Raw genomic sequence first — 13,442 nt, 5'->3', positions numbered from 1 at the left:
ACCAAACAAAACCAAATGCGCCCATGGAATCGAACCCGAGTCACCATAGGTAAAATGCGAGTGTGCCTTTTACTGCGCTTGTCGATCATTAATTTGTTTCCGTCTCTGAAATATTCTATATTATGATTTATATCTTCTTGAGCTGCCTTTAAAAACGAACAAAAATAATAAAAAAGATATGCATCCAGTCTTGAGTAGTGTTAGTTGAGGAAGTTGACCCTATGTGACCGACATCTCAAAAGGCCTTCAAACTAAAAACAAATACTTCTGGCTTGAGATGCATCGTTTTCGGAAAAGATCTAGATACCGACTTACATCATTTTAAGCTAAATTCGGACCAATATGTATAAAAATTTAAACAGGTTAGTTTGGAACTGTTTCGGAAACGAATTCAACAATGACTCATATATGCTTAAAATGCCTTTGTAAGCGAACTAAACTAGATTCATATTGGCATACATTTACCAGACGTTGTGAAACCAGCATACGTGGACTGAAGACAAATTAATGGTTTTCCGTCAATTCGACATGGAAATTATGCAAACACATTTCCTTTGGTCTAGTCTGTTAAGGAAATGGCACACTGTCTTTTGACCTGAATAACGATTTATATGACGAGAAAAGCCAACATGTCTATTGTGGCTTGTCCATAATATCATTCTAACCAAATGATTTTCTACGTATTGCGATTTAATCATTGAAAGTTAAATCATTAAACAATATTTATGCGAAATACTAAAAGAAGTTTGATTCGTTTTAATAAGGACTTAAATCAGTTAAAGTAACGTTCAAAAACACTTTGCTATTTTCGTAAATACGCTCTAAAAATACAGCGATAAAAATCCAACCTCAACAAAGGAATTTTATTCACATGACAGTACACAGGTCACATTAATATCCAACATCATTGAGACAATATTGAAAGTTCCACCCCAAAATACTTATATGCGAATGAGATTGAAAACTATTTTGTAACCGGGCTTAATTGTTTTTCTATTCATTTTTAACCATTTATCGCCTCAGACAGAAGAAATGAGGGATTTATTTGCGTGCCAGAAGCAGTAATTAACTAAAGTTTCCGTAAGATAATGAGTGGGTTTTTACCCAATTTCCATGCCCTTCTATGTAAGTCAGAGATTCCTTTAATATATGGTGATATTTATCGAGAATCCAAAAGCAGAAACTAACACAGATATAAGCATATTAAAATTTCACTTCTAGAGCCCTATTTGTGTTTGAAAAAACGACACGATAAAGACATACCATAGACATATTCATAAAATCACTGTTTGTTTAATAAATGATAGTGTGTTGTAAAAGGTATGGTTTTGAATAGTTCATCTGATGGCCAAATGCAATAAAGTAACACATACGAGTATGTGAAAATGTAGAGCTTGCCTAACCAGTCAGGCCTCTGCTGATGTCGAGAAATAGCTCATTGGGTTAATAATTGTCGTCATCATATAGTTTCTTTAAATCAGAGTATTGTATCTCTTATCTTGGACAACAACATTAATGTTTAATACAATCATTTAATGATGCAAGGACTATAACCTTATAAAACTGAAGAAACTGCATATGCGATGTAACCATTTCAAAGAAGATTATTTGCTTGCTTAGAAAATGAAAGTACTCATTTATTTCAAGGAAACAGAATCTGGATAACTGTTTGTAATATGTTCACAGTCAACAATTGGTCGAATTGCATCGGTTCAGCAATTGTAAGGTTGCGTAAAAAATGTATAACCCCACAAATTCGGCCGACTGTTCCAATAAGGTTTTCTACACATGTATTTCTAATAATATACTTATTTAATTATTTGTAAGTTATATTTTTGAAGTGGTTTGTCTTTTGTGTTTTATTACGTTATTTGTAACTTCAAAATGTTTCTTAGGCCTAAATGCCTTATAACATTATGTCCATAATTTGGTCTATCACCACAGGTTATTTGATAATGTTTCGTATTGTTGTTCCTCTTGGCTTGTTCCTGTATTTACCTTGTGTTGTTTCATTTTGGTCTTATAAGACGAAATGCTTGCATTTTTCTAGATACTCTGAATACGAAAGGAATCTATTATATAAATCTACAACACTTACTACGTCATTAAAGTCTGAGCTATATTAATAAAACATCTGCCTTTTAAAGATTTCTTAGAATACATATATGAAGGACGTTTGTCAATCAGCGGCTGACTACGTGACCTCATTAATTGATCCATACATGCTAAAAAGGCAGTATACAATTAAGTTTTCGTTGTCTGCTATTGTTTTTAACGTGATTTTTTTAAATGAGCTCAGGTGCTTTGGTGTCGCCGTAGTGCGTATCATTTGGCCAAAACTCTTGTGCCTTGCATGGCCTTCAAATTTAATTTGAATAACTTTTAATACAAGTTTGTGTGTACATAATAGGAGTGTACAAGTTATTGACCACAATCCAGATTCAAACTTAAGTATTTATTTGAACAACCCAAATCAAATAAACACTAGCATTATATGTTCCAAATGTATACTGATTAAATGTGTCATTCGAGAGGCTTCAGGTGTGTCTGTTTGGTTTGCTAAGATTTCGTCTGAGTGGTGTTGAAATCAACAGAATGGAAATAAAAAAGTTGGTTCTCGAACGAGTATTTGGCATAATGCTTCTGAATATTTTTGAAAGTGAACAGAATGAAACAAAACAACTATTCATGATTCTAGAACAAGTATTTGGCATTCCACGACTGGGTGTTTTTAAAGTAAACAGAAGGGTAAGAAAAACAAGGGTATTTGACTTTCACCGTTGTGTCATTCAACAACAACGAGACGCCTTGTCTGCTTCTATCCGTTTATGATGGTGCATTATTAATGTGATGCGTCTAGCGGTGTTTTAAATTATGCATAATAAAACCAATTGGGACTAACCCGTGCAAGTGATCATAACAGGGAAACTGAAGGTTTTATTGGCTTCTTTCTGTTTATTATAGTGAGTTTTTGTATGCGAGCAGGCATCATGGTGTTATTTATGATGTAATAAAAACAATAGACACAGTCCCATGATCATCATTACTCGTGTTTTCCTGTTTAACCGCACACTGAAGAATTTCCGAGACAAATGAACTCCTGTGACAATATTTATGCAAACAACTACATAAACAAGCTCAGTAGCCAAAAGTTTCGACATAAACCCCGTTTAATGGCACTGGGTAAACGCCAAAGACATAGAACATAAAAACAAAACATCACAAACAAGAAACATGGTAAAACAGCACAAAACAAAAACAATTATTACTCAAGGACCACGGAAGTCAAAGACAATCTCTAAGAAACCTTAGACAACAGCATTTACAATAACAAACATCTTTATTACTAACGTTTTAAATAAAATAAAAATACTCAGGGATCAAACCCTCTCAATAAAAAAGGGAAAGAATGTTTTATATATTTGAACACTCTGCCACAATGACGTCTTACTTACTAGCCATTCGAGTGACATTACCAATGCATTTTATAATTGCAATTATTTTGTATGTCAAAATGTATGATTCTAAAATGCATTGAATATCTGGTTGGTGGATTGGTTTTAACATATTTGCTATGCAAGGTCATATATACAATATCAAATTACTCCAGTTAGCTGAAAAATGGTGAGTAACTTCCTGTACGAAATTTTCCAACCGTAAAACATACGTAAAACTTTAATTTTTACGTACGGAATCATGGAAATTACGCCCAGAATTAAGGAAAATAAAGAACGATTTACGTGTGCTAAACAGACGGAATCTGACCGCAAAAGTGGACGTAATATTTAAATTAACCGGAATTTTGAAACAGGAATTTTTCAAAAATCTGACCGTAAAATGGCACGTAATATTTAAATTACCCGGAATTTCGGAACAGGAATTTTTATAAAATTCTGTGCGTAAATATTTCCGTACGTAAAATTAAGGTAGAATTTACGTGTGCTAAACGGACGGAATCTGACCGTAAAGGTGGACGTAATATTTAAATTAACCGGAATTTTGGTACAGGAATTTTTCAAATATCTGACCGTAAAATGGCACGTAATATTTACTGTAACTGGAATTAACAACATTTCTAGAACTCAATTCATTGCTTCTCACTACATGCCTGCTTTAACTTTTCCAACTCTTGTCTAAATCAAATAATATAATTTATATATATATTCATATTATTTATTATATTATATACTTTATTTACATTTTCATGAGTTTATTTTTTTCTGATTTTAAAATCAATACACTGATTATAATGATATAATCTGCAATATAAATTTATCATGAAATGAAGAGACACTAAGTCCTAACAAAGACTTATTTGAAAATAAAAGTTATAGTGTTTTTGGAATCGTCTGTGAGTTTTACATCAATTGTTATTTTCACTTTTTTAACACAGACTCAACTTGCTGGATTGATGACGCCTTTTTTCCAGTCTAGATCCAAATGTATTCTGTCCAGCAACTATGACGTCACACAATCTGCAGTAAAATTTAATATCATGTAAAATTATTTTATCACTAGTATCAAAATGCATCATTTTTAATCCATTTATACATTCTCAAGCACACTTTATCATCCTCACAGCTTAAAGTGACTCGCTCATGATTTTGGACCAAAAATAAGTTTTCCCGGTAATGCATCTGAAAACACTTATTTATCATTATTTTACTCTATCATATCAAAATTGCAGACAAAAATACAGTTAAAGTATAAAAAAGATTTTGGTTAAAGTGGAGTTCGAACCAATGCCGTTTAAGTCAAGAAATTATTAGAAAACAGCAGGCTTGTCCACACAGCCACCAGGACTTATACAGATTGGTGGATATGTTGACAAGGACATGCCCAGCAGTCAAACCCTGTTTTATGGATCTGGGCAATGGCTAGAAACGTGCAACAAAACACAAATGCAAACATTCAATCAACATAGCCTCTATTTTAATTACCCGCTACATAAAGATGTTACTCATCACAAATGTGTTTTTGTTGTTTTTTACATGAGTAACAATACTGCTTTAAAACTATAAGATTATAAAATCAGCATGATTTTCATATAGATATATTTCTTTCTGAATTAAAATACAATCCTCCACAAACCTTTTTTGAGGGTAAGGTCGGCTTTATATGCTCCAACTGTTACTTTCAGATCTTGTTTTCTCCCTCACCATTGAATATTAAAGCCATCTACAAGCATTTTAACAAAGAATAACATACATATACAGAAAAACATAATTAAAACTCAATTTTACTGTCAGACTTGTCACTTACAGTTTCTTAAGTTGAAAGTTATTTAAGTTATCTATATATTTTATTTTTTATATTTTATTATGCAATGTATCATGCATGTACATTTATATGGCTTTATGACACACTCAATTTAAACATTTCCCAGGTTTTCCACATACAAATGTAAAGTTCTGACCATGTTTTCTATACAAATACAATCTGAAATACCATTTGTTATGAACTCACAATGAGGAAAATAGCATTATTTTACTTATCTATAGCATAACTTTTTAAAAGACTCATATAATGTAACAAATAGGATCAAATGAATGACATATAATTTAAGATACATTTTGAAATAAGTGTTTACCTTCAAACCATGAGAGATCCTGATTATATCCAGCAAAACAATAGAAATCTTCAGAAGGTTAAATCACCATGGCTGCATGTTTACATCAAGAAAACCGCCTGAACATTTGAAATACACTGATCTTATTGGCTACTGAGCCCTGATTCTCTGCATACTCACTGAAATTTTCTGCCTGACCTTAGATAATCTGATAAGCCCAGCCTGTACTGTGAGAAATAGCTTGGTCAATAAACTAACAGAGCACACTGATAAAAGGTATCTAACTTCTAAAGAATACAAAACTGAATTATTTATGTTCATGTTTTGCTTTAGAAAAGTGTATAGTGAAAGGAAGAACAATTAACATTAATAAGGTTATAAACCAATAACACTAGAATGTATGTTTATCTTTTTTGCTTTCTTAAACTTCTTAAATGAAAATTTAATAATAATAATAATAATAATGAATAATAAAAAATATAATAATAATAATAATAATAATAATAATAATAATAATAATAATAATAATAATAATAATAATAATAATAAATAATGATAATAAATAAATAATAGTAATATTAATAATAAGAATAAAAATAAAGACAAATTCTGATGAAGCACCATTAAACATAAAAGTCATTAAGAAAAAAATGGAAGTCCCTATTTACGGCCAGAAAAATGAACTTTACGTGTGTCATGTAAAACTTCGTCTGTTTTAGCAGTAAAAAGTATTTCAGAAATTTTCTAAGTTTGAAATTACGGCCAGAATCAGTTTCCAACCGTAATTTTGTAACATTTTGTATATTTTCCGTACGTAAATGAATGAAGTTCCAGTCCAGGTACATAACTTTCCTGCCCACAAATAAATTACTGCCAGATTACGAGCGTAAATATGGTTTTCCTGCCACTTTCCTGCCAAATTCTGGCCGGATTCCTGCTGAAAATTTCGTACGGGTCGAGTCCTGTCCCTCTACTATAGTGTGTATAGTAGTTAAGCTTTTCATGGCGTTTCGGTTATTAAAGTGAATTGAATTAGGATAATGAAAATGTCTGGTTATTGATTCCTAAATGTTATAATAGTGTAAGAGTGATATGATGTTTTATCTTTACAAATGTATAAAAATCGTTAATGTTATAAAAGTGTGATATGATGTATCAACTAAACAAATGTATATATATATTAGTATAACCGACTTAGAAACAGGATACTTTACTTTGGCATTAATTTGTTCTGTGAAATTTTAACCTGATATTTTCCTTAAATCCACCTTTAGCATATTCAATTGAAATATTACAAGTACCTGCATCAAACCTAGTCACAGATTCAAAAGCAGAGAATGGTTATTTAATGTTCATTCATCAAGAACATTACAATTTTAAAATAAAAAAAAACAAGAAAAATGTTCATTAATTATTGACCGAATCAAAGTTATATAAAAAAGATCCAATGTGTCTGTATGATCCTTTCCGATAAAAACGGTAACAAAGTGACTTTACTGTGCTGAAAGGGTAGGTAATTTAATAAGGTAGAAAGGGCTGATTTCTGATGCATAGTTTTGACATCAGACTCAAGTTGTTAACTCCCATGACATAAATTACGAATGTAGGTATGGGTTACAACGTCAACAGACTTGTACATTTGAAGATATGATGTTTCGACTATATAACATTTTTGTAAACTATGACAGTCAGGTAAATAATAAAAAAAATACAAAGATAAATAATGTTTCTATTTCAGGGCTTGTTATATTACCTTGTAATTAAATACTCACATCATAGTTGATACGTTAAATCTCCTTATTAATGTCAACTTGAAACGGTTATGACAAAACTTCTGATTACTTGGCCAATAGCTACCCATAGTTACTTGTAGACAATGTATACCGATTGTCTTCAACAGGAAGCATACACATAAAATGGCCACATTACATACGTTAACAGCTGGTAAAATATTGTGACGTTCTTGTTACTCGAGCTGCCATATTTATATCAAACACCTGAAAAAATGAAGGTAGGTTTGCAATCGTTTACAGATACAGGAACATTTCTATAAAGTTTACGCGATAATGATATATGTAAATTATATTTACAACATACTTCATCTTTAGAATATTACCACGACCTTTGATCCTTGTAGTCGTAGTACAAATTTCTTGGCTAAAAGTTGAATTTATGTTAAGTTTTCAAATTGGATTCGTTTCATCATTTACGTACTTAAATACTTCCCGACTGTGTGGATTTATTTTATTTGAAGTCAGACGCAAGTTTCAGATTGTTTTTGCAATAACCTAATACAGTATCCACTAAAATTGCATACTGGTTTACCGAGTCATTCGAGAGACCTCTTTTGTGCCCACCACTTACGATTCCGTTTAAAACATTGTTTAAACAGAATGATAAAATAACACGTTCATGTTTCACCGACAATAAGATGGCCTTTTTCGCTGTGGCATTGAACGATAACAAGACGTTTTTATTGCCCTCTATCTGTTTATGGTAGTGCATTATTCATGTTACACGTGTGATATTGTAATTATTGGTGCATAGCTGATCCTACAGGAACATACCCATGCAACACATCTTAACTGGGATGCTAGATATTCTATTGGTTTCTAACTGTTTTATGGTAAAGAGGCAACATGTTGTTATTTATAATGCAATCAAGACAGTCAAATAGCAGAATCATTTATGTGATTCTGTTAAATAACACTGTAATGAAAAGTTGTGGCAACAAAATAAGACCTAATAAATTGTAAATACCGACTAAAACAAGCATTTGTAATATCCACAGGCCTCAACATGCAACTGCATAGGTATATAGTTGACGAAACTATATTGCGCTTGAAATATTTAAACAAAAATACTATGCAAGGCCAAGTATGATAAAAAAATGTTAATTTGTTACAGTCAAATACTAAGAAAGGTCAGCTTAGATTGTGTAAATATATATTTAAGACATTTGTTATACGTAAGAATATTGTCAAACAAATTGTTTATCATTTTATTTTTAACTGTTATTTTTGTGGTTATAATTATTTTTTTTATATTGTGTATATATTGCATACATGTATATGTTCACTGTACTTTATATAAAATCCACCCTCTCGATAATATTTCTTACTTTACGTTTCAATACTTAACAAATTACTGTGTGTAGTTATTTCTTAACCATCTTGTTGTGATATAAACTTAAAGATATAAGTTATATGATTTTTTGTTTGATTTTTTTTACACGTTTTATTCTTAAGATATTGACGTTGATCATGTTTGTTTAACTCATAATATCATGTAACGAGATACATGTAAATGTTTAAGTTTAATAGATGTTTCGATTCTTGAATAGTATATTCATCCGTCTAATACGGTATTAATAACAGGGTTAAAATTCCGGGAAAGAAGGCACAGGTAAATTGAAGTTTGGTAAATAGTGCCCTCTAAAAAGCTGTAGATATCACATTCATATATACTGGACTGTCAGCTTACAGAAATCACACATATAAACCTTGACGTACAGTAAACAAAAGAGTCCATATACACGTTTATAGTGAGAATTTATTATATATTTTGTAATGTTAAGTGGTTTGTCTTTGTTGTTATGTTACGTTATTTGTAATCACCTTAGTGAATGCTAGGCTTAACAATGTCCCTCTCGACAGGGTATTTGTTGATGTTTCGTTATTGCTTTACTTCTTGGACTGTCCCTGTATTTAACTAGTTTTGATGTATTTTGGTACATTTAAACGAAATGATTGCATCTTTCTAAATACTCTTAATACGAACGAAATTGATGATATTTATCGCCAATATATTTAATAAATCTGATCATTATTAATAAAATATTTCCTTTTAAAAGACTGCTGAAAATCCATTAATGTACAAAATTGGATGCTTGTTGTATCGTATCTTTTAATGCAATACGTGACTTTAAAATGTTGTATCGAACATGTAAAAATACAATCTACAGTTAGGTTTAAATTACATTGTCCGTTATTGTTTAAGACGATAATATAGTCGCTAAAAGTCGTGGTTTTGTGACATCTTCGGTGGCGTCGCCTTCGGTGTAGTGCATATTCTTATCTCAAAACTTTAAAACAGTGCATGGTATTCTAATTTGTATAATATTTCATTCAAGTATTTATATACATCAGTGGAGTGTACACATTATTGACCGCAATTCAGAATCAAACTTTCGTTTGAATGTCCAAAATACGGATAAATAGAGGCATTTAAGTTGCTTGAACATTATGTATTAGATTTCGTCTTAGTAAAAAATGAAAAAAAAATATATACATGGTTCTTGAACTAGTATTTGGCATTCTACATTTGAGTGATTTGAAAGTGACGTTCGAACAAATATTTGGCATTCTTCAAATGATTTTACAGTAAACAGAATGAAAAAAAGGTTCGTTAATTATCGATAATTATTTGGCATTATACATCTATGTTTTTAAAGTAAACAGAATGCAATAGAAAAACATTCATGATTCGAGAACAAGTATTTGGCATTCTTCTTCGAAATGAATTGACAGTAAACAAAAATAACAAACACACGTATTTGGCACTCACCGTAGTGCCATTCAACAATAACGAGACGCATTTTTGGCTTCTATCTGATTATGATAGTGCATTATTAATATGAAACGTCTGACAATGTTATTAATGATGCATAGTATAACTAATTGGGACAATCCCATGCAACTAATCTGACTGAAAAACTGAAGGTTTTATTAGCTTCTTCCTTTTTTTATAGTGAGTGTTTTCATGTGAGCAGGCATCATGTTGTTATTATGATGCATTAGAAACACTAATCACAGTCCCATGATCAACATTAATTGTGTTTTCCTATTTAATGGCACACTGAAGAATTTCCGAGACAAAGTAAGATCTAAGACAAAACAAAAACTAAAATTACTCGCGGACCACGAATGTCGAAGACAGACTTTCAGAAACCTAAGACAGCAACAAACACCACCAACAACAAACAACTGTATAACTCCTTGGACTAACGTTTGAAATAAGAATAGACCAAGGGATCATACTATTTCTATAAAATGTTAAATAAAAAATGTTATGATGTAAAACACAAACTGAGTATATTCATTATATACTGAACTCTCTCCCACCAGAACGTCTCTAGTTACAAGCCATTTTTATTGTAAATGATGATGATGATGATGATGATGATGATGATGATGATGATGATGATGATGATTATGATGATGATGATGATGATGATGATGCTGATGATGATGATGATGATGATAGGAAAAGGACAGACGGACCGACGGATCGACTTGTCCAAAGCGATATACTTCTCAAATTGGGGCGTAGTCATCCGTCTGATAGTGTTTGATTTAAGTACACTGTACTGATTTATTATATTTTGTTTACATATGACTGGGTTCATACAACTTTACAGGGTCTGCTTCACTCGTCGATAAGTGCATTCCTTGTGTTAAAGGGCGGCGATATCGAAAATGATGACATCAAGAAAAGAGCAATCGGTAGCGTGGTAAGTAATGTAATTTTAGATGGTAATTCAAGGTCACTCTTCTTATAGTTATTTTGCGATGAAATATACATGCATAATGTAAAACATTTGTATGGTATTAAAACGCTATTATGTTAATTGGGCTTTAAACCAATAGTTTAGAAATTGTTATGAATGATCGACATACATGAATGGTTGAAAGTAATAAAAAATACATAGCAGTATATGCATATATGAACAGCTCATTCATCGTTTGTAATTTACAAAAAAAATAAGTTCCGAGGACGATTATTTCGTGATCATTTTTTTACTTACTTAAACTTAGTCTAACACCTTATCTTGAAAGTCTTATTGATGCCTTCTTAAAATGCAAATTGCAATTCATCGCGGACGATTTTTATACTTTGGTTACTTATACTTTTTACTTTACATTTTTATCAAAACTAGACAATATCTGTGTGGTCGGTTTGAGTTTTATCATGCGTTGTTTGCATCTCTCGTTGAATGAAGGTTGCATCTAAATCGTATACGTTTAAAAGGTTCATGATATATATCGCCTATTTCTGGTTGTCTGATAACGTCTTTCTCACTTTAATACTTTATTGTTACTTAGTAATTTGGTTAAAATAACACAAGTTGAAAATATTTAGTGCCATATTTAGATAACATGCCAATACTTCCTGTCAATGATACTAGTTATCGGCTGTTTTGCTGGAACGATTACCGCCGGCATAAGAACCACTTATAACCAAACAGGATATGAGGACAAAGTGAAAGTTCTATCTGGTGTTACAATCGCCGTCTGCATATTGACAGTAGGTGTTAACGTATTAGGCATGTGTATTGTACGCACATATGGTAGCAATGTTGGCGTTCATATTCTTGATGATCAAAGAGATGGAGTTGTGATAAGCTACGGAACTATTGGCAAATATACAACTTTTATTACACAAATTGAGGATGTACATTCGCAGGAGAGGTTTACCAATTCAACTTTCCAAACTCTCAAAGAACAAAACAGTCTACTTCAAGAGAACCTGCGACTTCAACAAGAGCTTATAAATCGGCAACAGCGGGCGGGAGGAACACAGGTTTGAATTTATCCCTCGACCAGACCAACCATCTTGTCGTCGAGGTGTATTCCTCACCGTTCCTAATGCAGTGAGAATGATGGATGCGCTATCATATGAAAACGTTTTCTTTTGATCGATGATCTTTCTTTAAGTTATTTGTAAGAATCACCGTGCTGCATATTTTGCTCACATTGTACAGTTCAAAGGCTTACTTTGAGGCTGCGTTTCAACAATACGAAGTAAGAAGTCTTTAGAAATGTATTCTGATTTTCATACATTCAGTAATATTAATATATAAACTTTTTCACGGACTTCTATATTAAACCACTGAACTATTGTTTTGTTACCTGCAAATTATGTGTACATGAACTATGATACGACATGATAGATAATATTTGTTTTGTTTTGTTTATGAAGATATTATTTATGACATCACCGTAACCCACACTTTCTCATACATCTTCTTAAACAAGTTATTTTGTTGAGCATATTGAATGAAACGCATTCTCGTGCAACACACTTTGCGCTTCATACTTTTCCATAATTAAATCATATGTTTTTACTCGTATATTCTATTTTCATTTTGTATGTTATATCCTATTTTTTCAACATTGATCGGTGTATATGTTTTGTTATTTTGAATGCAGTATATCACATTATAATTTGTAAGTTTTAGAATGCGTGTGATTCAGATACACTTTCATACAGGTTTAATGCCATTTGATCATATTATCACTCAAAAGTAAAACTCTCGATATAACGGAAATTAAAGAGAAACCCCAACCTAACTCTTGTTATAATGGAAATTAAAGAGAAACCCCAACCTCACTTTTGTTACAAAGGAAATTAAAGCGAAACCCGAACCTCACTCTTGGTTTAACGGAAATTAAAGCGAAACCCCAACCTCACTCTTGTTATAACGGAAATAAAAGAGAAACCCCAACCTAACTCTTGTTATAACGGAAATTAAAAAGAAACTCCAACCTAACTCTTGTTATAACGGAAATTAAAAGAAACTCCAACCTCACTCTTGTTATAACGGAAATTAAAGCGAAACCCCAAACTCAATCTTGTTATAACGGAAATTAAAGCGAAACCCCAACCTCAATCTTGTTATAACGGAAATTAAAGAGAACCCCAACCTTACTCTTGTTATAACGGAAATTAAAGCGAAACCCAAACCCCACTCTTGTTATAACGGAAATTAAAGAGAAACCCCAACCCCACCCTTGTTATAACGAAAATTAAAGAGAAACCCCAACCTCAATCTTGTTATAACGGAAATTAAAGAGAAACCCCAAACTCACTC

At 31.8% G+C, this 13,442-nt stretch overlaps 1 long non-coding RNA gene across 2 annotated transcripts in view; it reads left to right on the top strand.

Moving 5' to 3' along the window:
• Positions 1-13,025, top strand: part of LOC128222281 (uncharacterized) — a 55,582-nt gene extending 42,557 nt beyond the window's left edge. The window contains exons 3-4 of one of the 2 annotated variants that reach the window (XR_008259119.1): positions 10,989-11,081; positions 12,035-13,025. This is a non-coding gene — a long non-coding RNA (uncharacterized LOC128222281). Of the gene's footprint in view, positions 1-10,988; positions 11,082-11,756 lie in introns of both variants that reach the window. The other variant, XR_008259118.1, reaches the window with a different exon arrangement.
• The last annotated feature ends 417 nt before the right edge of the window (positions 13,026-13,442 follow it).

This window comes from Mya arenaria, chromosome 16, assembly GCF_026914265.1.
Source record: "Mya arenaria isolate MELC-2E11 chromosome 16, ASM2691426v1".
Taxonomy (NCBI): domain Eukaryota; kingdom Metazoa; phylum Mollusca; class Bivalvia; order Myida; family Myidae; genus Mya; species Mya arenaria.
Note: the sequence above shows the minus strand (reverse complement) of the source record. Positions and strands in the feature narration are given on the sequence as shown.